The sequence below is a fragment of the Musa acuminata genome, chromosome BXJ2-1, assembly GCF_036884655.1.
Source record: "Musa acuminata AAA Group cultivar baxijiao chromosome BXJ2-1, Cavendish_Baxijiao_AAA, whole genome shotgun sequence".
In the NCBI taxonomy this organism is placed as follows: Eukaryota; Viridiplantae; Streptophyta; class Magnoliopsida; order Zingiberales; family Musaceae; genus Musa; species Musa acuminata.
This window is the reverse complement of record NC_088338.1, coordinates 25,064,174-25,089,295: the sequence shown is the minus strand read 5'-3', so window position 1 is coordinate 25,089,295 and position 25,122 is coordinate 25,064,174. Positions and strand designations below refer to the sequence as shown.

Here is a 25,122-nt window from a genome sequence, read left to right as displayed (position 1 = left end):
TCTAGAACGATCTCGGAATCGCTATTGCGACCCCAATCCGGAAAGCTCTCTCGGAGCCCCTCGATACTGACTGCGTGGCGGTCACAGCAAATTTCCAGCCCCAAAACAATCGTCTCGGATCTCTACGGGAGATGTTCCGTATCCCGGGATGCAGAAAGGAGTGCAACAAGAGGACTTCCCAGGGGGTCACCCATCGTAGTACTACTCTGGCCCAAGCAAGCTAAACTTCGGTGTTTTGATGGGATCCGGTGATTTAGTGCTGCCATTATCGCACCCATTTCGCGAGCTTCGTCCCTCGCCAATGTGCACGTCGCGGTCGGCGCATCAACATCCGGAGCCTCTTGCCCGTCACGAAACCATCGTCGCTTTCTCAAACGTTCACGAAATCCCTATTGCAAGCTCTCTCCGAGCCCTAGCCCGACGACTGCGTATCGGTCACGGCATGCGCGTGCCGAAACCATCGGCACTTTCTAGAACGATCTAGGAAACACTATTGCGACCCCAATCCGGAAAGCTCTCTTTGAGCCCCTCGATACGGACTGCGTAGCGGTCAAAGCAAATTTCCTGCCCCAAAACAAACGTCTCGGAGCTCTACGGGAGATGTATCGTATCCCGGGATGCAAAAAGGAGTGCAACACGAGGACTTCGCAAGGGGTCACCCATCGTAGTACTACTCTGGCCCAAGCACGCTAAACTTCGGTGTTTTGATGGGATCCGGTGATTTAGTGCAGCCATTATCGCACCCGTTTCCCGAGCTTCGTCCCTCGCCTATGTGCACGTCGCGGTCGGCGCATCAACGTCCGGAGCCTCTTGCCCGTCACGAAACCGTCGTCGCTTTCTCGAACGTTCACGAAATCCCTATTGCAAGCTCTCTCCGAGCCCTAGCCCGACGACTGCGTATCGGTCACGGCAAGCGCGTGCCGAAACCATCGGCACTTTCTAGAACGATCTCGGAATCGCTATTGCGACCCCAATCCGGAAAGCTCTCTCGGAGCCCCTCGATACTGACTGCGTAGCGGTCACAGCAAATTTCCAGCCCCAAAACAATCGTCTCGGATCTCTACGGGAGATGTTCCGTATCCCGGGATGCAGAAAGGAGTGCAACAAGAGGACTTCCCAGGGGGTCACCCATCGTAGTACTACTCTGGCCCAAGCACGCTAAACTTCGGTGTTTTGATGGGATCCGGTGATTTAGTGCTGCCATTATCGCACCCATTTCGCGAGCTTCGTCCCTCGCCTATGTGCACGTCGCGGTCGGCGCATCAACATCTGGAGCCTCTTGCCCGTCACGAAACCATCGTCGCTTTCTCAAACGTTCACGAAATCCCTATTGCAAGCTCTCTCCGAGCCCTAGCCCGACGACTGCGTATCGGTCACGGCATTCGCGTGCCGAAACCATCGGCACTTTCTAGAACGATCTAGGAATCGCTATTGCGAGCCCAATCTGGAAAGCTCTCTTTGAGCCCCACGATACTGACTGCGTAGCGGTCCAAGCAAATTTCCAGCCCCAAAACAAACGTCTCGGAGCTCTACGGGAGATGTATCGTATCCCGGGATGCAAAAAGGTGTGCAACACGAGGACTTCGCAAGGGGTCACCCATCGTAGTACTACTCTGGCCCAAGCACGCTAAACTTCGGTGTTTTGATGGGATCCGGTGATTTAGTGCAGCCATTATCGCACCCGTTTCCCGAGCTTCGTCCCTCGCCTATGTGCACGTCGCGGTCGGCGCATCAACGTCCGGAGCCTCTTGCCCGTCACGAAACCGTCGTCGCTTTCTCGAACGTTCACGAAATCCCTATTGCAAGCTCTCTCCGAGCCCTAGCCCGACGACTGCGTATCGGTCACGGCAAGCGCGTGCCGAAACCATCGGCACTTTCTAGAACGATCTCGGAATAGCTATTGCGACCCCAATCCGGAAATCTCTCTCCGAGCCCCTCGATACTGACTGCGTAGCGGTCACAGCAAATTTCCAGCCCCAAAACAATCGTCTCGGATCTCTACGGGAGATGTTTCGTATCCCGGGATGCAGAAAGGCGTGCAACAAGAGGACTTCCCAGGGGGTCACCCATCGTAGTACTACTCTGGCCCAAGCACGCTAAACTTCGGTGTTTTGATGGGATCCGGTGATTTAGTGCTGCCATTATCGCACCCATTTCGCGAGCTTCGTCCCTCGCCTATGTGCACGTCGCGGTCGGCGCATCAACATCCGGAGCCTCTTGCCCGTCACGAAAACATCGTCGCTTTCTCAAACGTTCACGAAATCCCTATTGCAAGCTCTCTCCGAGCCCTAGCCCGACGACTGCGTATCGGTCACGGCATGCGCGTGCCGAAACCATCAGCACTTTCTAGAACGATCTGGGAATCGCTATTGCGACCCCAATCCGGAAAGCTCTCTTTGAGCCCCTCGATACTGACTGCGTAGCGGTCCAAGCAAATTTCCAGCCCCAAAACAAACGTCTCGGAGCTCTACGGGAGATGTATCGTATCCCGGTATGCAAAAAGGAGTGCAACACGAGGACTTCGCAAGGGGTCACCCATCGTAGTACTACTCTGGCCCAAGCACGCTAAACTTCGGTGTTTTGATGGGATCCGGTGATTTAGTGCAGCCATTATCGCACCCGTTTCCCGAGCTTCGTCCCTCGCCTATGTGCACGTCGCGATCGGCGCATCAACGTCCGGAGCCTCTTGCCCGTCGCGAAACCGTCGTCGCTTTCTCGAACGTTCACGAAATCCCTATTGCAAGCTCTCTCCGAGCCCTAGCCCGACGACTACGTATCGGTCACGGCAAGCGCGTGCCGAATCCATCGGCACTTTCTAGAACGATCTCGGAATCGCTATTGCGACCCCAATCCGGAAAGCTCTCTCGGAGCCCCTCGATACTGACTGCGTGGCGGTCACAGCAAATTTCCAGCCCCAAAACAATCGTCTCGGATCTCTACGGGAGATGTTCCGTATCCCCGGATGCAGAAAGGAGTGCAACAAGAGGACTTCCCAGGGGGTCACCCATCGTAGTACTACTCTGGCCCAAGCAAGCTAAACTTCGGTGTTTTGATGGGATCCGGTGATTTAGTGCTGCCATTATCGCACCCATTTCGCGAGCTTCGTCCCTCGCCAATGTGCACGTCGCGGTCGGCGCATCAACATCCGGAGCCTCTTGCCCGTCACGAAACCATCGTCGCTTTCTCAAACGTTCACGAAATCCCTATTGCAAGCTCTCTCCGAGCCCTAGCCCAACGACTGCGTATCGGTCACGGCATGCGCGTGCCGAAACCATCGGCACTTTCTAGAACGATCTAGGAAACACTATTGCGACCCCAATCCGGAAAGCTCTCTTTGAGCCCCTCGATACTGACTGCGTAGCGGTCAAAGCAAATTTCCAGCCCTAAAACAAACGTCTCGGAGCTCTACGGGAGATGTATCGTATCCCGGGATGCAAAAAGGAGTGCAACACGAGGACTTCGCAAGGGGTCACCCATCGTAGTACTACTCTGGCCCAAGCATGCTAAACTTCGGTGTTTTGATGGGATCCGGTGATTTAGTGCAGCCATTATCGCACCCGTTTCCCGAGCTTCGTCCCTCGCCTATGTGCACGTCGCGGTCGGCGCATCAACGTCCGGAGCCTCTTGCCCGTCACGAAACCGTCGTCGCTTTCTCGAACGTTCACGAAATCCCTATTGCAAGCTCTCTCCGAGCCCTAGCCCGACGACTGCGTATCGGTCACGGCAAGCGCGTGCCGAAACCATCGGCACTTTCTAGAACGATCTCGGAATCGCTATTGCGACCCCAATCCGGAAATCTCTCTCCGAGACCCTCGATACTGACTGCGTAGCGGTCACAGCAAATTTCCAGCCCCAAAACAATCGTCTCGGAGCTCTACCGGAGATGTTTCGTATCCCGGGATGCAAAAAGGAGTGCAACACGACGACTTCCCAGGGGGTCACCCATCGTAGTACTACTCTGGCCTAAGCACGCTTAACTTCGGATTATTGATGGGATCCGGTGATTTAGTGCTGGCATTATCGCACCCGTTTCGCGTGCTTCGTCCCTCGCCTATGTGCACGTTCCGGTCGGCGTATCAACGTCCGGAGCCTCTTGCCCATCACGGAACCGTCGGCGCTTTCTCAAACGTTCACGAAATCCCTATTGCAAGCTCTCTCCGAGCCCTAGCCCGACGACTGCGTATCGGTCACGGCAAGCGCGTGCCGAAACCATCGGCACTTTCTAGAACGATCTCGGAATCGCTATTGCGACCCCAATCCGGAAAGCTCTCTCGGAGCCCCTCGATACTGACTGCGTAGCGGTCACAGCAAATTTCCAGCCCCAAAACAATCGTCTCGGATCTCTACGGGAGATGTTCCGTATCCCGGGATGCAGAAAGGAGTGCAACAAGAGGACTTCCCAGGGGGTCACCCATCGTAGTACTACTCTGGCCCAAGCACGCTAAACTTCGGTGTTTTGATGGGATCCGGTGATTTAGTGCTGCCATTATCGCACCCATTTCGCGAGCTTCGTCCCTCGCCTATGTGCACGTCGCGGTCGGCGCATCAACATCCGGAGCCTCTTGCCCGTCACGAAACCATCGTCGCTTTCTCAAACGTTCACGAAATCCCTATTGCAAGCTCTCTCCGAGCCCTAGCCCGACGACTGCGTATCGGTCATGGCATTCGCGTGCCGAAACCATCGGCACTTTCTAGAACGATCTAGGAATCGCTATTGCGACCCCAATCCGGAAAGCTCTCTTTGAGCCCCTCGATACTGACTGCGTTGCGGTCCAAGCAAATTTCCAGCCCCAAAACAAACGTCTCGGAGCTCTACGGGAGATGTATCGTATCCCAGGATGCAAAAAGGAGTGCAACACGAGGACTTCGCAAGGGGTCACCCATCGTAGTACTACTCTGGCCCAAGCACGCTAAACTTCGGTGTTTTGATGGGATCCGGTGATTTAGTGCAGCCATTATCGCACCCGTTTCCCGAGCTTCGTCCCTCGCCTATGTGCACGTCGCGGTCGGCGCATCAACGTCCGGAGCCTCTTGCCCGTCACGAAACCGTCGTCGCTTTCTCGAACGTTCACGAAATCCCTATTGCAAGCTCTCTCCGAGCCCTAGCCCGACGACTGCGTATCGGTCACGGCAAGCGCGTGCCGAAACCATCGGCACTTTCTAGAACGATCTCGGAATCGCTATTGCGACCCCAATCCGGAAATCTCTCTTCGAGCCCCTCGATACTGACTGCGTAGCGGTCACAGCAAATTTCTAGCCCCAAAACAATCGTCTCGGATCTCTATGGGAGATGTTTCGTATCCCGGGATGCAGAAAGGAGTGCAACAAGAGGACTTCCCAGGGGGTCACCCATCGTAGTACTACTCTGGCCCAAGTACGCTAAACTTCGGTGTTTTGATGGGATCCGGTGATTTAGTGCTGCCATTATCGCACCCATTTTGCGAGCTTCGTCCCTCGCCTATGTGCACGTCGCGGTCGGCGCATCAACATCCGGAGCCTCTTGCCCGTCACGAAACCATCGTCGCTTTCTCAAACGTTCACGAAATCCCTATTGCAAGCTCTCTCCGAGCCCTAGCCCGACGACTGCGTATCGGTCACGGCATGCGCGTGCCGAAACCATCGGCACTTTCTAGAACGATCTAGGAATCGCTATTGCGACCCCAATCCGGAAAGCTCTCTTTGAGCCCCTCGATACTGACTGCGTAGCGGTCCAAGCAAATTTCCAGCCCCAAAACAAACGTCTCGGAGCTCTACGGGAGATGTATCGTATCCCGGTATGCAAAAAGGAGTGCAACACGAGGACTTCGCAAGGGGTCACCCATCGTAGTACTACTCTGGCCCAAGCACGCTAAACTTCGGTGTTTTGATGGGATCCGATGATTTAGTGCAGCCATTATCGCACCCGTTTCCCGAGCTTCGTCCCTCGCCTATGTGCACGTCGCGGTCGGCGCATCAACGTCCGGAGCCTCTTGCTCGTCACGAAACCGTCGCCGCTTTCTCGAACGTTCACGAAATCCCTATTGCAAGCTCTCTCCGAGCCCTAGCCCGACGACTGCGTATCGGTCACGGCAAGCACGTGCCGAAACCATCGGCAATTTCTAGAACGATCTCGGAATCGCTATTGCGACCCCAATCCGGAAATCTCTCTCCGAGCCCCTCGATACTGACTGCGTAGCGGTCACAGCAAATTTCCAGCCCCAAAACAATCGTCTCGGAGCTCTACCGGAGATGTTTCTTATCCCGGGATGCAAAAAGGAGTGCAACACGAGGACTTCCCAGGGGGTCACCCATCGTAGTACTACTCTGGCCTAAGCACGCTTAACTTCGGATTATTGATGGGATCCGATGATTTAGTGCTGGCATTATCGCACCCGTTTCGCGTGCTTCGTCCCTCGCCTATGTGCACGTTCCGGTCGGCGTATCAACGTCCGGAGCCTCTTGCCCGTCACGGAACCGTCGGCGCTTTCTCAAACGTTCACGAAATCCCTATTGCAAGCTCTCTCCGAGCCCTAGCCCGACGACTGCGTATCGGTCACGGCAAGCGCGTGCCGAAACCATCGGCACTTTCTAGAACGATCTCGGAATCGCTATTGTGACCCCAATCCGGAAAGCTCTCTCCGAGCCCCTCGATACTGACTGCGTAGCGGTCACAGCAAATTTCCAGCCCCAAAACAATCGTCTCGGAGCTCTACGGGAGATGTTTCGTATCACGGGATGCAAAAAGGAATGCAACACGAGGACTTCCCAGGGGGTCACCCATCGTAGTACTACTCTGGCCCAAGCACGCTTAACTTCGGAGTTTTGATGGGATCCGGTGATTTAGTGCTGCATTATCGCACCCGTTTCGCGTGCTTCGTCCCTCGCCTATGTGCACGTCGCGGTCGGCGTATCAACGTCCGGAGCCTCATGCCCGTCACGAAACTGTCGGCGCTTTCTCGAACGTTCACGAAATCCCTATTGCAACCTCTCTCCGAGCCCTAGCCCGACGACTGCGTATCGGTCACGGCAAGCGCGTGCCGAAACCTTCGGCACTTTCTAGAACGATCTCGGAATAGCTATTGCGACCCCAATCCGGAAAGCTCTCTCGGAGCCCCTCGATACTGACTGCGTAGCGGTCACAGCAAATTTCGATTCCCAAAACAATCGTCTCGGAGCTCTACGGGAGATGTTTCGTATCCCGGGATGCAAAAAGGAGTGCAACACGAGGACTTCCCAGGGGGTCACCCATTGTAGTACTACTCTGGCCCAAGCACGCTTAACTTCGGTGTTTTGATGGGATCCGGTGATTAATGCTGCCATTATCGCACCCGTTTCGCGAGCTTCGTCCCTCGCCTATGTGCACGTCGCGGTCAGCGCATCAACGTCCGGAGCCTCTTGCCCGTCGCGAAACCGTCGTCGCTTTCTCGAACGTTCACGAAATCCCTATTGCAAGCTCTCTCCGAGCCCTAGCCCGACGACTGCGTATCGGTCACGGCAAGTGCGTGTCGAAACAATCGGCACTTTCTAGAACGATCTCGGAATCGCTATTGCGACCCCAATCCGGAAAGCTCTCTCGGAGCCCCTCGATACTGACTGCGTAGCGGTCACAGCAAATTTCCAGCCCCAAAACAATCGTCTCGGAGCTCTACGGGAGATGTTTCGTATCCCGGGATGCAAAAAGGAGTGCAACACGAGGACTTCCCAGGGGGTCACCCATCGTAGTACTACTCTAGCCCAAGCACGCTTAACTTCGGTGTTTTGATGGGATCTGGTGATTTAGTGCTGCCATTATGGCACCCGTTTCGCGAGCTTCGTCCCTCGCCTATGTGCACGTCGCGGTCAGCGCATCAACGTCCGGAGCCTCTTGCCCGTTTCGAAACCGTCGTCGCTTTCTCGAACGTTCACGAAATCCCTATTGCAAGCTCTCTCCGAGCCCTAGCCCGACGACTACGTATCGGTCATGGCAAGCGCGTGCCGAAACCATCGGCACTTTCTAGAACGATCTCGGAATCGCTATTGCGACCCCAATCCAGAAAGCTCTCTCGGAGCCCCTCGATACTGACTGCGTATCGGTCACAGAAAATTTCCGGCCCCAAAACAATCGTCTCGGAGCTCTACGGGAGATGTTTCGTATCCCGGGATGCAAAAAGGAGTGCAACACGAGGACTTCCCAGGGGGTCACCCATCGTAGTACTACTCTGGCCCAAGCACGCGTAACTTCGGTGTTTTGATGGGATCCGGTGATTTAGTGCTGCCATTTTCGCACCCGTTTCGCGAGCTTCGTCCCTCGCCTATGTGCACGTCGCGGTCAGCGCATCAACGTCCGGAGCCTTTTGCCCGTTGCGAAACCGTCGTCGCTTTCTCGAACGTTCACGAAATCCCTATTGCAAGCTCTCTCCGAGCCCTAGCCCGACGACTGCGTATCGGTCACGGCAAGCGCGTGCCGAAACCATCGGCACTTTCTAGAACGATCTCGGAATCGCTATTGCGACCCCAATCCGGAAAGCTCTCTCGGAGCCCCTCGATACTGACTGCGTAGCGGTCACAGCAAATTTCCAGCCCCAAAACAATCGTCTCGGAGCTCTACGGGAGATGTTTCGTATCCCGGGATGCAAAAAGGAGTGCAACACGAGGACTTCCCAGGGGGTCACCCATCGTAGTACTACTCTGGCCCAAGCACGCTTAACTTTGGTGTTTTGATGGGATCTGGCGATTTAGTGCTGCCATTATCGCACCCGTTTCGCGAGCTTCGTCCGTCGCCTATGTGCACGTCGCGGTCAGCGCATCAACGTCCGGAGCCTCTTGCCCGTCGCGAAACCGTCGTCGCTTTCTCTTACGTTCACGAAATACCTATTGCAAGCTCTCTCCGAGCCCAAGCCCGACGACTGCGTATCGGTCACGGCAAGCGCGTGCCGAAACCATCGGCACTTTCTAGAACGATCTCGGAATCGCTATTGCGAACCCAATCCGGAAAGCTCTCTCGGAGCCCCTCGATACTGACTGCGTAGCGGTCACAGCAAATTTCCAGCCCCAAAACAATCGTCTCGGAGCTCTACGGGAGATGTTTCGTATCCCGGGATGCAAAAAGGAGTGCAACACGAGGACTTCCCAGGGGGTCACCCATCGTAGTACTACTCTGGCCCAAGCACGCTTAACTTCGGTGTTTTGATGGGATCCGGTGATTTAGTGCTGCCATTATCGCACCCGTTTCGCGAGCTTCGTCCCTCGCCTATGTGCACGTCGCGGTCAGCGCATCAACGTCCGGAGCCTCTTGCCCGTCGCGAAACCGTCGTCGCTTTCTCGAACGTTCACGAAATCCCTATTGCAAGCTCTCTCCGAGCCCTAGGCCGACGACTGCGTATCGGTCATGGCAAGCGCGTGCCGAAACCATCGGCACTTTCTAGAACGATCTCGGAATCGCTATTGCGACCCCAATCCGGAAAGCTCTCTCGGAGCCCCTCGATACTGACTGCGTAGCGTTCACAGCAAATTTCCAGCCTCAAAACAATCGTCTCGGAGCTCTACGGGAGATGTTTCGTATCCCGGGATGCAAAAAGGAGTGCAACTCGAGGACTTCCCAGGGGGTCACCCATCGTAGTACTACTCTGGCCCAAGCACGCTTAACTTCGGTGTTTTGATGGGATCCGGTGATTTAGTGCTGCCATTTTTGCACCCGTTTCGCGAGCTTCGTCCCTCGCATCAACGTCCGGAGCCTCTTGCCCGTCGCGAAACCGTCGTCGCTTTCTCGAACGTTCACGAAATCCCTATTGCAAGCTCTCTCCGAGCCCTAGCCCGACGACTGCGTATCGGTCACGGCAAGCGCGTGCCGAAACCATCGGCACTTTCTAGAACGATCTCGGAATCGCTATTGCGACCCCAATCCGGAAAGCTCTCTCGGAGCCCCTCGATACTGACTGCGTAGCGGTCACAGCAAATTTCGAGCCCCAAAACAATCGTCTCGGAGCTCTACGGGAGATGTTTCGTATCCCGGGATGCAAAAAGGAGTGCAACACGAGGACTTCCCAGGGGGTCACCCATCGTAGTACTACTCTGGCCCAAGCACGCTTAACTTCGGTGTTTTGATGGGATCCGGTGATTAATGCTGCCATTATCGCACCCGTTTCGCGAGCTTCGTCCCTCGCCTATGTGCACGTCGCGGTCAGCGCATCAACGTCCGGAGCCTCTTGCCCGTCGCGAAACCGTCGTCGCTTTCTCGAACGTTCACGAAATCCCTATTGCAAGCTCTCTCCGAGCCCTAGCCCGACGACTGCGTATCGGTCACGGCAAGTGCGTGTCGAAACCATCGGCACTTTCTAGAACGATCTCGGAATCGCTATTGCGACCCCAATCCGGAAAGCTCTCTCGGAGCCCCTCGATACTGACTGCGTAGTGGTCACAGCAAATTTCCAGCCCCAAAACAATCGTCTCGGAGCTCTACGGGAGATGTTTCGTATCCCGGGATGCAAAAAGGAGTGCAACACGAGGACTTCCCAGGGGGTCACCCATCGTAGTACTACTCTGGCCCAAGCACGCTTAACTTCGGTGTTTTGATGGGATCTGGTGATTTAGTGCTGCCATTATCGCACCCGTTTCGCGAGCTTCGTCCCTCGCCTATGTGCACGTCGCGGTCAGCGCATCAACGTCCGGAGCCTCTTGCCCGTTTCGAAACCGTCGTCGCTTTCTCGAACGTTCACGAAATCCCTATTGCAAGCTCTCTCCGAGCCCTAGCCCGACGACTACGTATCGGTCATGGCAAGCGCGTGCCGAAACCATCGGCACTTTCTAGAACGATCTCGGAATCGCTATTGCGACCCCAATCCAGAAAGCTCTCTCGGAGCCCCTCGATACTGACTGCGTAGCGGTCACAGAAAATTTCCGGCCCCAAAACAATCGTCTCGGAGCTCTACGGGAGATGTTTCGTATCCCGGGATGCAAAAAGGAGTGCAACACGAGGACTTCCCAGGGGGTCACCCATCGTAGTACTACTCTGGCCCAAGCACGCGTAACTTCGGTGTTTTGATGGGATCCGGTGATTTAGTGCTGCCATTTTCGCACCCGTTTCGCGAGCTTCGTCCCTCGCCTATGTGCACGTCGCGGTCAGCGCATCAACGTCCGGAGCCTTTTGCCCGTAGCAAAACCGTCGTCGCTTTCTCGAACGTTCACGAAATCCCTATTGCAAGCTCTCTCCGAGCCCTAGCCCGACGACTGCGTATCGGTCACGGCAAGCGCGTGCCGAAACCATCGGCACTTTCTAGAACGATCTCGGAATCGCTATTGCGACCCCAATCCGGAAAGCTCTCTCGGAGCCCCTCGATACTGACTGCGTAGCGGTCACAGCAAATTTCCAGCCCCAAAACAATCGTCTCAGAGCTCTACGGGAGATGTTTCGTATCCCGGGATGCAAAAAGGAGTGCAACACGAGGACTTCCAAGGGGGTCACCCATCGTAGTACTACTCTGGCCCAAGCATGACACGGAAGTGTCTAATTTACTACAATCTGATTATATGAGCTTTGATTATGATCTAGTATCTTTTTCAGTCAATAATGATGCCTCATAATCTTTATCTCAGCACACAAAAAAATGACAGCTCATCAGCATATTCTCTGCACAAAGTTAAAGCTGTTTCAAGGTACTTTTCTTCAAGACAAAGGAATGCATTAAAGGAGTTGGTTGGCAGCTGTGAACATTTCTTCATTACCAATGAGTGCATTAAAATAGTTGGTTAGAAGCTGTAAACACTTAATTTCGAAATTTCCTATGCATGAAGGGTTGTTTCATGCACTAGTATTTATTTTGGTGTTTAGGACTTAGGCAGGACTTTAGAAACTGATGATATCTGGGCAGAAGCTCTTAGAGAACCCCTTAAACTCTGTATCTCTTGGATGCGTCCTTGAGTGGTGAGTCTTTTATTTTCTAGTTCTGTATCCTCGTTTAATTTCCGTTGGGTGGTGAACTTTCTGTATCCCATTGCGATTTTAAACTTGGTGGTGAGCTATATTTCGTTTTACCGAAGTTTCTTCAAGAGTTCGTTCATTGCCTTCTGTGATATTTTCTATCTGTACAACTGTTATATCGGTTTTCTATCGACATCCATTCTGCATTTTTCCCTCCCCGGTATCAGTTTGGTATCAGAGCTAAAGGCTAGAGATCATGGCAAGGCGGAATGGAAAAGATGTAGTTGGTGAAGGTAGCGATCACGAAGATGACGCTGAGTCGTTGAGGCTGCAGCTACGAAAATTGCTACGTAGCCTACAAGAAAAAAATGAGATAATCGATGAACTTCAGAGTAGACATAACAAATATGAAAATGAAGCTCGAGAGTTTACTTCTGATGATGATACACTTCTTCCAAGGGAGTCGAGAAGATGTCGGAGAAGAAATGAAGTCCAAGACGAGTGGCAGAATAAATATAACCCCAGATTTGATATTCCTGAATTTGAAGGCAAAATAAATGTTGATGATTTTATCGATTGGCTTAATATAGTAGAAAGAATTTTTGATTTTCATGAACCACCGGAACAAAAGAAGGTCAAACTTGTGGCACTCAAACTCAGGCGGAATGCATCTTTTTGGTGGGAAAATCTGAAGAAACAAAGAGAACGTGAGGGGAAGAGTAAGATCGTTACATGGGAGAAAATGAAAAGGGAGCTAAAGAGAAAATATTTACCTCATAATTATAGACAAGAGATCTTTCTCAAAATACATGATTTCAAGCAAAAAGATCTTAGTGTGGAGGAGTACACTGCAGAATTTGATAATTTGATGTTAAAAGGAGAGCTTGTGGAACCGGAAGAGCAAACAATTGCAAGATACTTGGGAGGTCTGAAGTATGAGATTGCTAAAGTTGTTCAGCTACAGCCATATTGGTCTTTAAATGATGTGAGCAAGCTGGCATTAAAAGTTGAAAAGCAACAGAAGTTTGAAAAGAGTTTTCGGTATAGCTCAAAAGAAGGCTACACAAAAGGAGGAAGTTCCAAGCCTACTGTCCAAAGCAAGGTGATATCGAAGGTGCAAGAAAAGGGTGAAGAATCTGCTGGCAGCAAAAAAACACATAATTCTTCTACCCCAAGTGGTCGAAAATGCTTCAAATGTCATGGTTTTGGGCATATCGCATCAGATTGTCCAAATAGGAGGATTGTAACTTTGGTTGAAGATCATAGTGATGGAGGAGAAGATGAAACTGACAACGAACCAAAATACGATGATGATGAGGAAGAGATTACTTATGCTGATCATGGTTTGTCTATTGTATTGCAACGTAGTTTACAAGTGTCATATGTGGCCGACGATGAAAGTTGGGTGAGAAAAAATGTGTTTCACACTAAATGCACTTCTCTTGACAAGGTGTGCTTGGTGATCATCGACAGTGGCAGTTTTGAGAACGTGGTTTCTTTGGAAATGGTGCAGAAGCTGAAGTTGGATACGATCCCTCATCCACATCCATACCAATTATGTTGGTTGCAAAAAGGAAATGACATCAAGGTAACTAAAAGATGTTTAGTTTCATTTTCTATTGGCAAGTATTATAAAGATAAAGTGTGGTGTGATGTTGCCCCTATGGATGCTTGTCATTTACTATTGGGAAGACCTTGGCATTATGATAGAAGAGTGTTGTATGATGGTTATAAACATACTTATTCTTTTAAAGTGAATGAAAAGAAGATTATCTTAGCTCCATTACAACCTTCCGAAATCAGTGCGCCAAAGAAGGAAGTTAGTGCTTTTATTTCTTATAGAGAATGCAGATATGAATTGGACAAGGGCGGTCATGTTTTGGCCCTAATGGTAGTAGAGGAGAACGAACAACATAAGGAGACACCAAAAATCATGCAACCAATCCTAGAAGAATTTCAAGATGTTATACCGGAAGAGATTCCACATGGCCTTCCACCTTTGAGAGACATTCAACATCACATTGATCTTATTCCGGGGGCTGTTCTACCTAATAAGGCTGCGTACAGAATGAGTCCTAAAGAACATGAAGAACTTCAAAGGCAAGTTGATGAATTAGTGAAAAAGGGGTTAATTCGGGAGAGCATGAGTCCCTGTGCAGTTCCAGCCTTGTTGGTGCCTAAGAAAGATGGTTCTTGGAGAATGTGCGTGGACAGTCGCACCATCAACAAAATCACAGTGGACTATCGCTTTCCTATTCCAAGGTTAGATGACTTACTTGATCAATTGTGTGGTGCTTGTATTTTCTCAAAAATTGATTTGAGGAGTGGCTATCACCAAATAAGAATGAGGCCCGGAGATGAGTGGAAAACAGCGTTTAAAACTAGAGAAGGCTTATATGAATGGTTGGTTATGCCATTTGGACTATCTAATGCTCCTAGCACATTCATGAGATTTATGAATCACATACTTAAGCCATTCATTGGAATATTTGTTGTTGTTTATTTTGACGATATATTGGTGTACAGCAAGAGTGAAGAGGAGCATATGAGTCATCTGAAAGAAATCTTTCTTATTTTGAGGCAGCAAAAACTTTATGCTAATCTAAACAAATGTGATTTCTTTACTTCTAGTGTGGTGTTTTTGGGGTATGTTGTTTCAAAAGATGGAATCATGATGGATCAAAGTAAGGTGGAAGCTATTCTCAATTGGCCAACACCTGCTTCATTACATGATGTGAGGAGTTTCCATGGCTTAACATCTTTTTATAGAAGATTTATCAAGAGTTTCAGCTCTATTGTCGCTCCAATCACCGAATGTCTGAAATGTGACAAATTCAAATGGACTAGTGAGGCTAACGATGCTTTTGAGCTTTTGAAAAGAAAGGTTACTGAGGCTCCTATCTTAGTTCTACCAAATTTTGATAATGTGTTTGAAGTTGAATGTGATGCATCTAATGTGGGAATTGGTGCTGTTTTGAGTCAAGACGGAAGGCCCATTGCATTTTTTAGTGAAAAGCTGAATGATACAAGAAAGAAATACTCTACTTATGATAAGGAGTTTTATGCGATTTATCGAGCTTTGTCTCATTGGAGTCAATATCTTCTCGCCAAGCCATTTGTTCTATATTCTGATCACGAGGCATTAAAGTTCATTAATCATCAGCACAAGCTAAACAAGAGGCATGCAGCTTGGGTGGAGTTCTTACAATCTTACAACTTTACAATTAAGCACAAATCTGGTGTTCAAAATGTAGTTGCTGACGCATTGAGCAGAAAGCATTCTTTATTATCAGCAATGGAAGTCAAAGTGGTTGGATTTGAAACATTCAAAGATCTATATGAGAATGATGTGGATTTTGGCTCGATATGGCAGAATTGCAAATCAGGTTCCTTTCAACAATTTTCGATCTTTGATGGTTTTCTTTTTCGAGCTAATGCTTTATGTGTTCCAACTTGTTCTTTGAGACAAGTAATTCTAGCTGAAGCTCATGGTGGTGTTTTGGGAGGACATTTCGGTAGGGACAAGACTCTAGCTCTTGTTCAATCAAATTTCTACTGGCCTAAAATGTTCAGAGATGTGGATAGACATGTGAAGCAATGCCGATTATGTCATTTGGCAAAAACAAGAAGTCAAAATTCTGGGTTGTACACTCCATTGCCAATGCCAAATGCTCCATGGGAGGATGTGAGTCTTGATTTCGTTTTGGGACTGCCAAGAACTCAAAGGAACAAGGATTCTATCATGGTTGTTGTTGATAGATTTTCAAAAATGTCTCACTTTGTTCCATGCAATAAATCAAATGATGCATCTCATATTGCTGATTTATATTTTAAGGAGATTGTTAAATTGCATGGTATTCCAAGAACTATGGTGTCTGATCGAGATTCAAAATTTGTTAGTCATTTTTGGAGAACTCTTTGGAGGAAGCTGGGTACTTCTTTGAATTTCAGTAGCTCGCATCATCCACAAACCGATGGGCAAACTGAGGTAACAAACCGAAGCTTGGGAAATTTACTTAGAAGCTATGTTGGCAAGAATATTAAGCAATGGGATGTCATTCTTCCACAAATTGAGTTTGCTTACAATCGTTCTATGCATCATAGTATTGGTAAGAGTCCTTTTGAGGTAGTTTATGGTGCTAATCCTGCTGGTCCTTTGGACTTAATCCCTCACTCTATAACAAAGCAATTTAGTGGAGATGCTGATGAAAGAGCTAAGCAGATAAAGAAGCTGCATGAGGGTGTGAAAGCAACCATTGAGAAGCAAAATGAGAGGTACATGCATGCTGCAAACAAACACAGAAAACATGTGGAGTTTAATGCAGGTGATTTGGTCTGGATTCATCTAAGGAAGGAGAGGTTTCCACCGGGCAAATTTGGAAAATTAAACCCAAAGGCTGATGGTCCATTCAAGGTGCTTAAGAGAATTGGCAGAAATGCTTATGAGATAGAGCTACCTGAAGATTACGGAGTATCCCCAACATTTAATGTGGCTGATTTGAGTCCTTTTTATAATCATGTTGATGAATCAAACGAAGACTTGAGGACAAGTCTCATTCAACCAGGGGAGATTGACACGGAAGTGTCTAATTTACTACAATCTGATTATATGAGCTTTGATTATGATCTAGTATCTTTTTCAGTCAATAATGATGCCTCATAATCTTTATCTCAGCACACAAAAAAATGACAGCTCATCAGCATATTCTCTGCACAAAGTTAAAGCTGTTTCAAGGTACTTTTCTTCAAGACAAAGGAATGCATTAAAGGAGTTGGTTGGCAGCTGTGAACATTTCTTCATTACCAATGAGTGCATTAAAATAGTTGGTTAGAAGCTGTAAACACTTAATTTCGAAATTTCCTATGCATGAAGGGTTGTTTCATGCACTAGTATTTATTTTGGTGTTTAGGACTTAGGCAGGACTTTAGAAACTGATGATATCTGGGCAGAAGCTCTTAGAGAACCCCTTAAACTCTGTATCTCTTGGATGCGTCCTTGAGTGGTGAGTCTTTTATTTTCTAGTTCTGTATCCTCGTTTAATTTCCGTTGGGTGGTGAACTTTCTGTATCCCATTGCGATTTTAAACTTGGTGGTGAGCTATATTTCGTTTTACCGAAGTTTCTTCAAGAGTTCGTTCATAGCCTTCTGTGATATTTTCTATCTGTACAACTGTTATATCGGTTTTCTATCGACATCCATTCTGCATTTTTCCCTCCCCGGTATCAAAGCACGCTTAACTTTGGTGTTTTGATGGGATCTGGCGATTTAGTGCTGCCATTATCGCACCCGTTTCGCGAGCTTCGTCCGTCGCCTATGTGCACGTCGCGGTCAGCGCATCAACGTCCGGAGCCTCTTGCCCGTCGCGAAACCGTCGTCGCTTTCTCGAACGTTCACGAAATACCTATTGCAAGCTCTCTCCGAGCCCAAGCCCGACGACTGCGTATCGGTCACGGCAAGCGCGTGGCGAAACCATCGGCACTTTCTAGAACGATCTCGGAATCGCTATTGCGACCCCAATCCGGAAAGCTCTCTCGGAATCCTCGATACTGACTGCGTAGCGGTCACAGCAAATTTCCAGCCCCAAAACAATCGTCTCGGAGCTCTACGGGAGATGTTTCGTATCCCGGGATGCAAAAAGGAGTGCAACACGAGGACTTCCCAGGGGGTCACCCATCGTAGTACTACTCTGGCCCAAGCACGCTTAACTTCGGTGTTTTGATGGGATCCGGTGATTTAGTGCTGCCATTATCGCACCCGTTTCGCGAGCTTCGTCCCTCGCCTATGTGCACGTCGCGGTCAGCGCATCAACGTCCGGAGCCTCTTGCCCGTCGCGAAACCGTCGTCGCTTTCTCGAACGTTCACGAAATCCCTATTGCAAGCTCTCTCCGAGCCCTAGGCCGACGACTGCGTATCGGTCATGGCAAGCGCGTGCCGAAACCATCGGCACTTTCTAGAACGATCTCGTAATCGCTATTGCGACCCCAATCCGGAAAGCTCTCTCGGAGCCCCTCGATACAGACTGCGTAGCGGTCACAGCAAATTTCCAGCCCCAAAACAATCGTCTCGGAGCTCTACGGGAGATGTTTCGTATCTCGGGATGCAAAAAGGAGTGCAACACGAGGACTTCCCAGCGGGTCACCCATCGTAGTACTACTCTGGCCCAAGCACGCTTAACTTCGGTGTTTTGATGGGATCCGGTGATTTAGTGCTGCCATTATAGCACCCGTTTCGCGAGCTTCGTCCCTCGCCTATGTGCACGTCGCGGTCAGCGCATCAACGTACGGAGCCTTTTGCCCGTTTCGAAACCGTCGTCGCTTTCTCGAACGTTCACGAAATCCCTATTGCAAGCTCTCTCCGAGCCCTAGCCCGACGACTGCGTATCGGTCACGGCAAGCGCGTGCCGAAACCATCGGCACTTTCTAGAACGATCTCGGAATCGCTATTGCGACCCCAATCCGGAAAGCTCTCTCGGAGCCCCTCGATACTGACTGCGTAGCGGTCACAGCAAATTTCCGGCCCCAAAACAATCGTCTCGGAGCTCTACGGGAGATGTTTCGTATCCCGGGATGCAAAAAGGAGTGCAACACGAGGACTTCCCAGGGGGTCACCCATCGTAGTACTACTCTGGCCCAAGCACGCTTAACTTTGGTGTTTTGATGGGATCTGGTGATTTAGTGCTGCCATTATCGCACCCGTTTCGCGAGCTTCGTCCCTCGCCTATGTGCACGTCGCGGTCAGCGCATCAACGTCCGGAGCCTCTTGCCCGTCGCGAAACCGTCGTCGCTTTCTCGAACATTCACGAAATCCCTATTGCAAGCTCTCTCCGAGCCCTAGCCCGACGACTGCGTATCGGTCATGGCAAGCGCGTGCCGAAACCATCGGCACTTTCTAGAACGATCTCGGAATCGCTATTGCGACCCCAATCCGGAAAGCTCTCTTGGAGCCCCTCGATACTGACTGCGTAGCGGTCACAGCAAATTTCCAGCCCCAAAACAATCGTCTCGGAGCTCTACGGGAGATGTTTCGTATCCCGGGATGCAAAAAGGAGTGCAACACGAGGACTTCCCAGGGGGTCACCCATCGTAGTACTACTCTGGCCCAAGCACGCTTAACTTCGGTGTTTTGATGGGATCCGGTGATTTAGTGCTGCCATTATCGCACCCGTTTCGCGAGCTTCGTCCCTCGCCTATGTGCACGTCGCGGTCAGCGCATCAACGTCCGGAGCCTCTTGACCGTCGCGAAACTGTCGTCGCTTTCTCGAACATTCACGAAATCCCTATTGCAAGCTCTCTCCGAGCCCTAGCCCGACGACTGCGTATCGGTCATGGCAAGCGCGTGCCGAAACCATCGGCACTTTCTAGAACGATCTCGGAATCGCTATTGCGACCCCAATCCGGAAAGCTCTCTCGGAGCCCCTCGATACTGACTGCGTAGCGGTCACAGCAAATTTCCAGCCCCAAAACAATCGTCTCGGAGCTCTACCGGAGATGTTTCGTATCCCGGGATGCAAAAAGGAGTGCAACACGAGGACTTCCCAGGGGGTCACCCATCGTAGTACTACTCTGGCCCAAGCACGCTTAACTTCGGTGTTTTGATGGGATCCGGTGATTTAGTGCTGCCATTATCGCACCCGTTTCGCGAGCTTCGTCCCTCGCCTATGTGTACGTCGCGGTCAGCGCATCAACGTCCGGAGCCTTTTGCCCGTTTCGAAACCGTCGTCGCTTTCTCGAACGTTCACGAAATCCCTATTGCAAGCTCTCTCCGAGCCCTAGCCCGACGACTGCGTATCGGTCACGGCAAGCGCGTGCCGAAACCATCGGCACTTTCTAGAACGATCTCGGAATCGCTATTGCGACCCCAATCCGGAAAGCTCTCTCGGAGCCCCTCGATACTGACTGTGTAGCGGTCACAGCAAATTTCCGGCCCCAAAACAATCGTCTCGGAGCTCTTCGGGAGATGTTTCGTATCCCGGGATGCAAAAAGGAGTGCAACACGAGGACTTCCCAAGGGGTCACCCATCGTAGTACTACTCTGGCCCAAGCACGCTTAACTTCGGTGTTTTGATAGGATCCGGTGATTTAGTGCTGCCATTATCGCACCCGTTTCGCGAGCTTCGTCCCTCGCCTATGTGCACGTCGCGGTCAGCGCATCAACGTCCGGAGCCTCTTGCCCGTTGCGAAACCGTCGTCGCTTTCTCGAACGTTCACGAAATCCCTATTGCAAGCTCTCTCCGAGCCCTAGCCCGACGACTGCGTATCGGTCATGGCAAGCGCGTGCCGAAACCATCGGCACTTTCTAGAACGATCTCAGAATCGCTATTGCGACCCCAATCCGTAAAGCTCTCTCGGAGCCCCTCGATACTGACTGCGTAGCGGTCACAGCAAATTTCCAGCCCCAAAACAATCGTCTCGGAGCTCTACGGGAGATGTTTCGTATCCCGGGATGCAAAAAGGAGTGCAACACGAGGACTTCCCAGGGGGTCACCCATCGTAGTACTACTCTGGCCCAAGCACGCTTAACTTCGGTGTTTTGATGGGATCCGGTGATTTAGTGCTGCCATTATCGCAACCGTTTCGCGAGCTTCGTCCCTCGCCTATGTGCACGTCGCGGTCAGCGCATCAATGTCCGGAGCCTCTTGCCCGTCGCGAAACCGTCGTCGCTTTCTCGAACATTCACGAAATCCCTATTGCAAGCTCTCTCCGAGCCCTAGCCCGACGACTGCGTATCGGTCATGGCAAGCGCGTGCCGAAACCATCGGCACTTTCTAGAACGATCTCGGAATCGCTATTGCGACCCCAATCCGGAAAGCTCTCTCGGAGCCCCTCGATACTGACTGCGTAGCGGTCACAGCAAATTTCCAGCCCCAAAACAATCGTCTCGGAGCTCTATTGGAGATGTTTCGTATCCCGGGATGCAAAAAGGAGTGCAACACGAGGACTTCCCAGGGGGTCACCCATCGTAGTACTACTCTGGCCCAAGCACGCATAACTTCGGTGTTTTGATGGGATCCGATGATTTAGTGCTGCCATTATCGCACCCGTTTCGCGAGCTTCGTCCCTCGCCTATGTGCACGTCGCGGTCAGCGCATCCACGTCCGGAGCCTCTTGCCCGTCGCGAAACCGTCGTCGCTTTCTCGAACGTTCACGAAATCCCTATTGCAAGCTCTCTCCGAGCCCTAGCCTGACGACTGCGTATCGGTCACGGCAAGCGCGTGCCGAAACCATCGGCACTTTCTAGAACGATCTCGGAATCGCTATTGCGACCCCAATCCGGAAAGCTCTCTCGGAGCCCCTCGATACTGACTGCGTAGCGGTCACAGCAAATTTCCGGCCCCAAAACAATCGTCTCGGAGCTCTACGGGAGATGTTTCGTATACCGGGATGCAAAAAGGAGTGCAACACGAGGACTTCCCAGGGGGTCACCCATCGTAGTACTACTCTGGCCCAAGCACGCTTAACTTCGGTGTTTTGATGGGATCCGGTGATTTAGTGCTGCCATTATCGCACCCGTTTCGCAAGCTTCGTCCTGTTAGGACTCTAGCTTGGAGAGTCCTAATTGAGAGGGACAATCATGTAAAAATGTTAGGACTCTAGCTAGGAGAGTCCTAATTGAGAGGGGCATTCTGTTAGGACTCTAGCTAGGAGAGTCCTAATTGTGAGGGGCATTCATGTATGAGGTTTTTTCTTGGAGAAGAATTAGGAGTTGTAAGGGAATAGGAGTCTTGAGTAGGAGTCCTATTAGGAGTTGGTTAGAAGTAAGAGTCTTAAGTAGGAGTCCTATTAGGAGTTAGGGTTTAGAAGCCCTATAAATAGCCATGTATTCCTTCTCTTTTAATAAGCAATAGATGAATCTTTTCTGCAGCCTTTGAGCAGCAACTTGGAGGGAGGAACCCCTATAGAGTTCCAAGGAGGCCGATCCCCTAAAGAGATCAACCCCAAGTTTAGAATCTGCAAGGGTTCTAACACCTGGTATCAGAGTAGCGTTCTTGGCGTCTCGCTGCCCTTTCACAGCCATCCATCAACCCTCCACAACCATCCAAAGCAATTCCCACAATTGCTTAAAAGATCGTCACCGAATTCCGCCATCATCTCCAGCACCACGGATCATCCTTTGATCTCCCCGTGAATTGCAACAGGTTCTGGTTTCCTACCTTACTGCTGCTGCAATTTAGTTATCCTTATTCGAAAATCCAAAAAAAAAAAAAAATCGTTCCTATATTGCTGCATAAACTTTTCGTCACAAAGTTTTCATCTCTACGACGAAAGATACATTGCAGAATTCCAGCCGCATAGCACCATCTATTTGATCTTGCTACTGTGCTTTTTCTATCCAAATTTCTACGAAATTTTTATGACATCTTTGACACTTCTTAACAGTGGATTTCCTTTTGGTTTCATCAAAAAATTCTCAATATAAACTACTGATCTTTTATGTCCAATCTGCTGCACTTGAATTGCAGAATTCAAGCCGCATAGCACCATCTGTTTGATCTTGCTACTGTGCTTTTTCTATCCAAATTTCTACGAAATTTTTATGACATCTTTGACACTTCCTAACAGTAGATTTCCCTTTGGTTTCATTGAAAAATTCTCAATATAAACTACTGATCTTTTACGTCCAATCTGCTGCACTTGAAAATCTATGCTGCAGAAAATTTCAGCTGCATATCGTTGCCTTAACCCATCTATTTGCAATCTTTTTTGAATGAAATTTCTTATAGACTTCATATATCATCTTGGATTCCATCTAAGATTTATCTATTAAGAAATTCATCTCTAAAAATGATTTTATATTGCTGCAAATTTTCATCGCAACCCGCTGAAATTTTTCGACGATAATTCTGCAATTGCAACTTGCACCTATTTCTTTGCTGTTATACTGCCGAAATTTTCTTGATTAAATTAGATATCCTTGCTGTCATATAAACTGTGATTTTGCTATCAATTCCCTCCTCAATTCTCTTAAGTTTTTGGTGGAAATTACGTCGAGAAACCGTTGTTTCTTCGACGACAATTCTACTCTTACAAGACAGCACATACTTGCTGCAACTTCCACGGATTTCTGTCAAACCTTTGCTACCATCTACCACAGATCCAAAACTTTCATCCACAGCCCTAAAACTCTACCAAACCACACCCTCAAACTGCACCCAAAACAAGCCTAAATCATAGCCTACATCCACCGATCCACCAACCTTTTCGACCATCACTTCTCTCAACCTATACATGCCTTTAACCTGACAACAGCAAAAGAGAGATCTTAACATCATTGATTTGGGGCCATATACTATGGCATCTAAGGAGGCAATCAATGCTAAATTCGAAGCCTTGGAGGCACGAATGGAGGATAAGATTCGGACGCTCTTTACCGAACTCAGATTGGGCCGACCACTAAGCCCGAAGAAATCATATCAAGGAGAGAGCTTTGCCCAATCACACCAAGCCCGAAGAGATGACTTCCAAGAGAGGGGAAGCTCTATGACCAACCCCAACTATCCATGCATGAGAGTGGACTTCCCTAGATGGGAAGAAGGAGACCCGATTGGTTGGATTTCGCACGCGGAGCGATATTTTCGGTACCACAAAACCGCGGATGTATCTATGGTGAAAATTGCAGCTATACATCTTGAAGGGGATGCTATTCAGTGGTTTGACTGGTTTGAACATACTTATGGAGTCCTTTCATGGCGACAATTCAAAGAAGAACTGCTGATTCGCTTCAGACCAACCGATTACGAGAATATTGACGAACAACTAGCAAAGATCCGACAAACCTCCACCATTCAGGAGTACCAAACCAGGTTTGAAAGGTTATCTAATCAAAATCATGATTGGTCTCAAAAACAGCTATTGAGGACCTTCATTGAGGGCTTGAAGCCGGAGATCCGAGGAGAAGTTAAAGCGCGACAACCGTACACGCTTATGGCAGCCATCTCTTTCGCACGACATCAAGAGGAGCAATTGAACCATGAAGCTCGGAGGACTAGGGTCACTCCTCAACCAGTAATATTGAAGCCCTCAGCCCCCCCTACTGTCGACCAAGTCCCTGCACCAAAGAGGTTAACAGGAGAAGAGCTTCGGGAGCGATATGCGAAGGGGTTATGTTGGCATTGTGACGAGCCGTGGAGCCGTGAGCATCGCTGTAGTAAAGGAGGACTTCTTATGATTGAACCGATAGAAGAAGAGGTCATTGAACATCTAAAAGAGAGCTTTGAACATGAAGAAAAAGATGCAGAAGAAGAGCCACAACCGACCGAAGTTACAGTACATACACTAGCTAGCTACTCAAACCCGCAAACGATGAAAATTGGAGGCCTTCTCAAACAACAACCAATCACTGTTCTCATCGACACGGGCAGTACTACTAACTTCCTAAATAGTAAGCTTGCTGTTCGGATATCATTACCAATTCTTGTAGGAATTGGAGCATAATTGTTATTCTGAAATATTTGTTTGATGTGCCACTGGAATTCTGTCGGAAATCGAGCTTTGGTCGATTTCGCGTATTCTGTTCCATTTCCTTTGGATACTTGAATTCGCCTAATCTTCTTATTGGAATTGAGTTGATTATGATTGCTTGGAATCCCTGTACACTCTTGCTTCCATTTCTTTCCTAAAATGAATACTTTTATGAGAGATTTGTTCCTTGCATCACATTGCTTTTGAAAAGGCACATGTACGTTTGGTTGTTCCGCGTGTGCTTCCGTTATATGCTACTTATTGTTGAAACTGCCTTCTTGTACTCTGGTGTGTGGGATTGTCTGGACCTTTGCCAGAAATGGTAAAGGGTATGCGCTGATTTGCCCGCTTTGTGGGGTCCCGCTTTGTGGGATATTCTGGTATGAGCTTATTTGCCCGCTTTGTGGGGTCCCGCTTTGTGGGATATTGCTTAGAGCCTACGATGCTCTGCCGGCCCCTTTGACTTCACCTAGACGTGGGTGGATGGAGCTCCCAGACGTGGGAGACTTTTGTCAGGTGGTCATTCAGAAATGGATGAATCACATTCTGACTGAGATCCCACTACACCCTCTATATGTTTGATATGACATCCAGAGTTTTGGTGAGTTATTTCTGTTCATGCTCTGGATAAGTATGATATGATTGCAACGTCAAGGATGACGTTTGAGCTTCTGTACGACATATGAGTTTGATATGCTCTGAAATGCTTCATTCACTGTTGATTTTGCTTCGTAATGTTCCATATGCTGTTGATATGTTTCGGAACATTTTATATGCCATTGATAAGC

The 25,122-nt window shown here is 49.6% G+C and overlaps 6 non-coding genes and 27 pseudogenes across 6 annotated transcripts; all 33 read right to left on the bottom strand.

The window, feature by feature from the left end:
- Positions 1 to 157: 157 nt before the first annotated feature.
- On the bottom strand, positions 158 to 276 carry LOC135604586 (5S ribosomal RNA; annotated as a pseudogene).
- Positions 277 to 626: 350 nt separating this feature from the next.
- On the bottom strand, positions 627 to 745 carry LOC135603825 (5S ribosomal RNA; annotated as a pseudogene).
- Positions 746 to 1,095: 350 nt separating this feature from the next.
- On the bottom strand, positions 1,096 to 1,214 carry LOC135604071 (5S ribosomal RNA; annotated as a pseudogene).
- A 350-nt stretch (positions 1,215 to 1,564) lies between these two features.
- LOC135604155 (5S ribosomal RNA) lies at positions 1,565 to 1,683 on the bottom strand (annotated as a pseudogene).
- Positions 1,684 to 2,033: 350 nt separating this feature from the next.
- On the bottom strand, positions 2,034 to 2,152 carry LOC135604342 (5S ribosomal RNA; annotated as a pseudogene).
- A 350-nt stretch (positions 2,153 to 2,502) lies between these two features.
- LOC135603824 (5S ribosomal RNA) lies at positions 2,503 to 2,621 on the bottom strand (annotated as a pseudogene).
- Positions 2,622 to 2,971: 350 nt separating this feature from the next.
- Positions 2,972 to 3,090, bottom strand: LOC135604585 (5S ribosomal RNA; annotated as a pseudogene).
- A 350-nt stretch (positions 3,091 to 3,440) lies between these two features.
- LOC135604328 (5S ribosomal RNA) lies at positions 3,441 to 3,559 on the bottom strand (annotated as a pseudogene).
- Positions 3,560 to 3,909: 350 nt separating this feature from the next.
- LOC135603127 (5S ribosomal RNA) lies at positions 3,910 to 4,028 on the bottom strand (annotated as a pseudogene).
- Positions 4,029 to 4,378: 350 nt separating this feature from the next.
- On the bottom strand, positions 4,379 to 4,497 carry LOC135604070 (5S ribosomal RNA; annotated as a pseudogene).
- A 350-nt stretch (positions 4,498 to 4,847) lies between these two features.
- LOC135603823 (5S ribosomal RNA) lies at positions 4,848 to 4,966 on the bottom strand (annotated as a pseudogene).
- Positions 4,967 to 5,316: 350 nt separating this feature from the next.
- LOC135604508 (5S ribosomal RNA) lies at positions 5,317 to 5,435 on the bottom strand (annotated as a pseudogene).
- Positions 5,436 to 5,785: 350 nt separating this feature from the next.
- Positions 5,786 to 5,904, bottom strand: LOC135604290 (5S ribosomal RNA; annotated as a pseudogene).
- Positions 5,905 to 6,254: 350 nt separating this feature from the next.
- LOC135602720 (5S ribosomal RNA) lies at positions 6,255 to 6,373 on the bottom strand (annotated as a pseudogene).
- Positions 6,374 to 6,723: 350 nt separating this feature from the next.
- On the bottom strand, positions 6,724 to 6,841 carry LOC135601412 (5S ribosomal RNA). Its single transcript, XR_010483707.1, has one exon. It is a non-coding gene; the product is annotated as a 5S ribosomal RNA (ribosomal RNA).
- Positions 6,842 to 7,191: 350 nt separating this feature from the next.
- On the bottom strand, positions 7,192 to 7,309 carry LOC135603840 (5S ribosomal RNA; annotated as a pseudogene).
- A 350-nt stretch (positions 7,310 to 7,659) lies between these two features.
- Positions 7,660 to 7,778, bottom strand: LOC135603409 (5S ribosomal RNA; annotated as a pseudogene).
- Positions 7,779 to 8,128: 350 nt separating this feature from the next.
- Positions 8,129 to 8,247, bottom strand: LOC135603654 (5S ribosomal RNA; annotated as a pseudogene).
- Positions 8,248 to 8,597: 350 nt separating this feature from the next.
- LOC135603527 (5S ribosomal RNA) lies at positions 8,598 to 8,716 on the bottom strand (annotated as a pseudogene).
- Positions 8,717 to 9,066: 350 nt separating this feature from the next.
- On the bottom strand, positions 9,067 to 9,185 carry LOC135601455 (5S ribosomal RNA). The gene has a single exon (XR_010483748.1). It is a non-coding gene; the product is annotated as a 5S ribosomal RNA (ribosomal RNA).
- Positions 9,186 to 9,535: 350 nt separating this feature from the next.
- On the bottom strand, positions 9,536 to 9,654 carry LOC135603280 (5S ribosomal RNA; annotated as a pseudogene).
- Positions 9,655 to 9,980: 326 nt separating this feature from the next.
- Positions 9,981 to 10,098, bottom strand: LOC135603481 (5S ribosomal RNA; annotated as a pseudogene).
- A 350-nt stretch (positions 10,099 to 10,448) lies between these two features.
- Positions 10,449 to 10,567, bottom strand: LOC135602306 (5S ribosomal RNA; annotated as a pseudogene).
- Positions 10,568 to 10,917: 350 nt separating this feature from the next.
- Positions 10,918 to 11,036, bottom strand: LOC135603653 (5S ribosomal RNA; annotated as a pseudogene).
- Positions 11,037 to 17,513: 6,477 nt separating this feature from the next.
- On the bottom strand, positions 17,514 to 17,632 carry LOC135601454 (5S ribosomal RNA). Its single transcript, XR_010483747.1, has one exon. It is a non-coding gene; the product is annotated as a 5S ribosomal RNA (ribosomal RNA).
- A 350-nt stretch (positions 17,633 to 17,982) lies between these two features.
- On the bottom strand, positions 17,983 to 18,101 carry LOC135603103 (5S ribosomal RNA; annotated as a pseudogene).
- Positions 18,102 to 18,451: 350 nt separating this feature from the next.
- On the bottom strand, positions 18,452 to 18,570 carry LOC135603120 (5S ribosomal RNA; annotated as a pseudogene).
- Positions 18,571 to 18,920: 350 nt separating this feature from the next.
- On the bottom strand, positions 18,921 to 19,039 carry LOC135601453 (5S ribosomal RNA). The gene has a single exon (XR_010483746.1). It is a non-coding gene; the product is annotated as a 5S ribosomal RNA (ribosomal RNA).
- A 350-nt stretch (positions 19,040 to 19,389) lies between these two features.
- LOC135601451 (5S ribosomal RNA) lies at positions 19,390 to 19,508 on the bottom strand. Its single transcript, XR_010483744.1, has one exon. It is a non-coding gene; the product is annotated as a 5S ribosomal RNA (ribosomal RNA).
- A 350-nt stretch (positions 19,509 to 19,858) lies between these two features.
- On the bottom strand, positions 19,859 to 19,977 carry LOC135602744 (5S ribosomal RNA; annotated as a pseudogene).
- A 350-nt stretch (positions 19,978 to 20,327) lies between these two features.
- LOC135602219 (5S ribosomal RNA) lies at positions 20,328 to 20,446 on the bottom strand (annotated as a pseudogene).
- Positions 20,447 to 20,796: 350 nt separating this feature from the next.
- LOC135603634 (5S ribosomal RNA) lies at positions 20,797 to 20,915 on the bottom strand (annotated as a pseudogene).
- Positions 20,916 to 21,265: 350 nt separating this feature from the next.
- LOC135601450 (5S ribosomal RNA) lies at positions 21,266 to 21,384 on the bottom strand. Its single transcript, XR_010483743.1, has one exon. It is a non-coding gene; the product is annotated as a 5S ribosomal RNA (ribosomal RNA).
- Between the last annotated feature and the right edge of the window lie 3,738 nt (positions 21,385 to 25,122).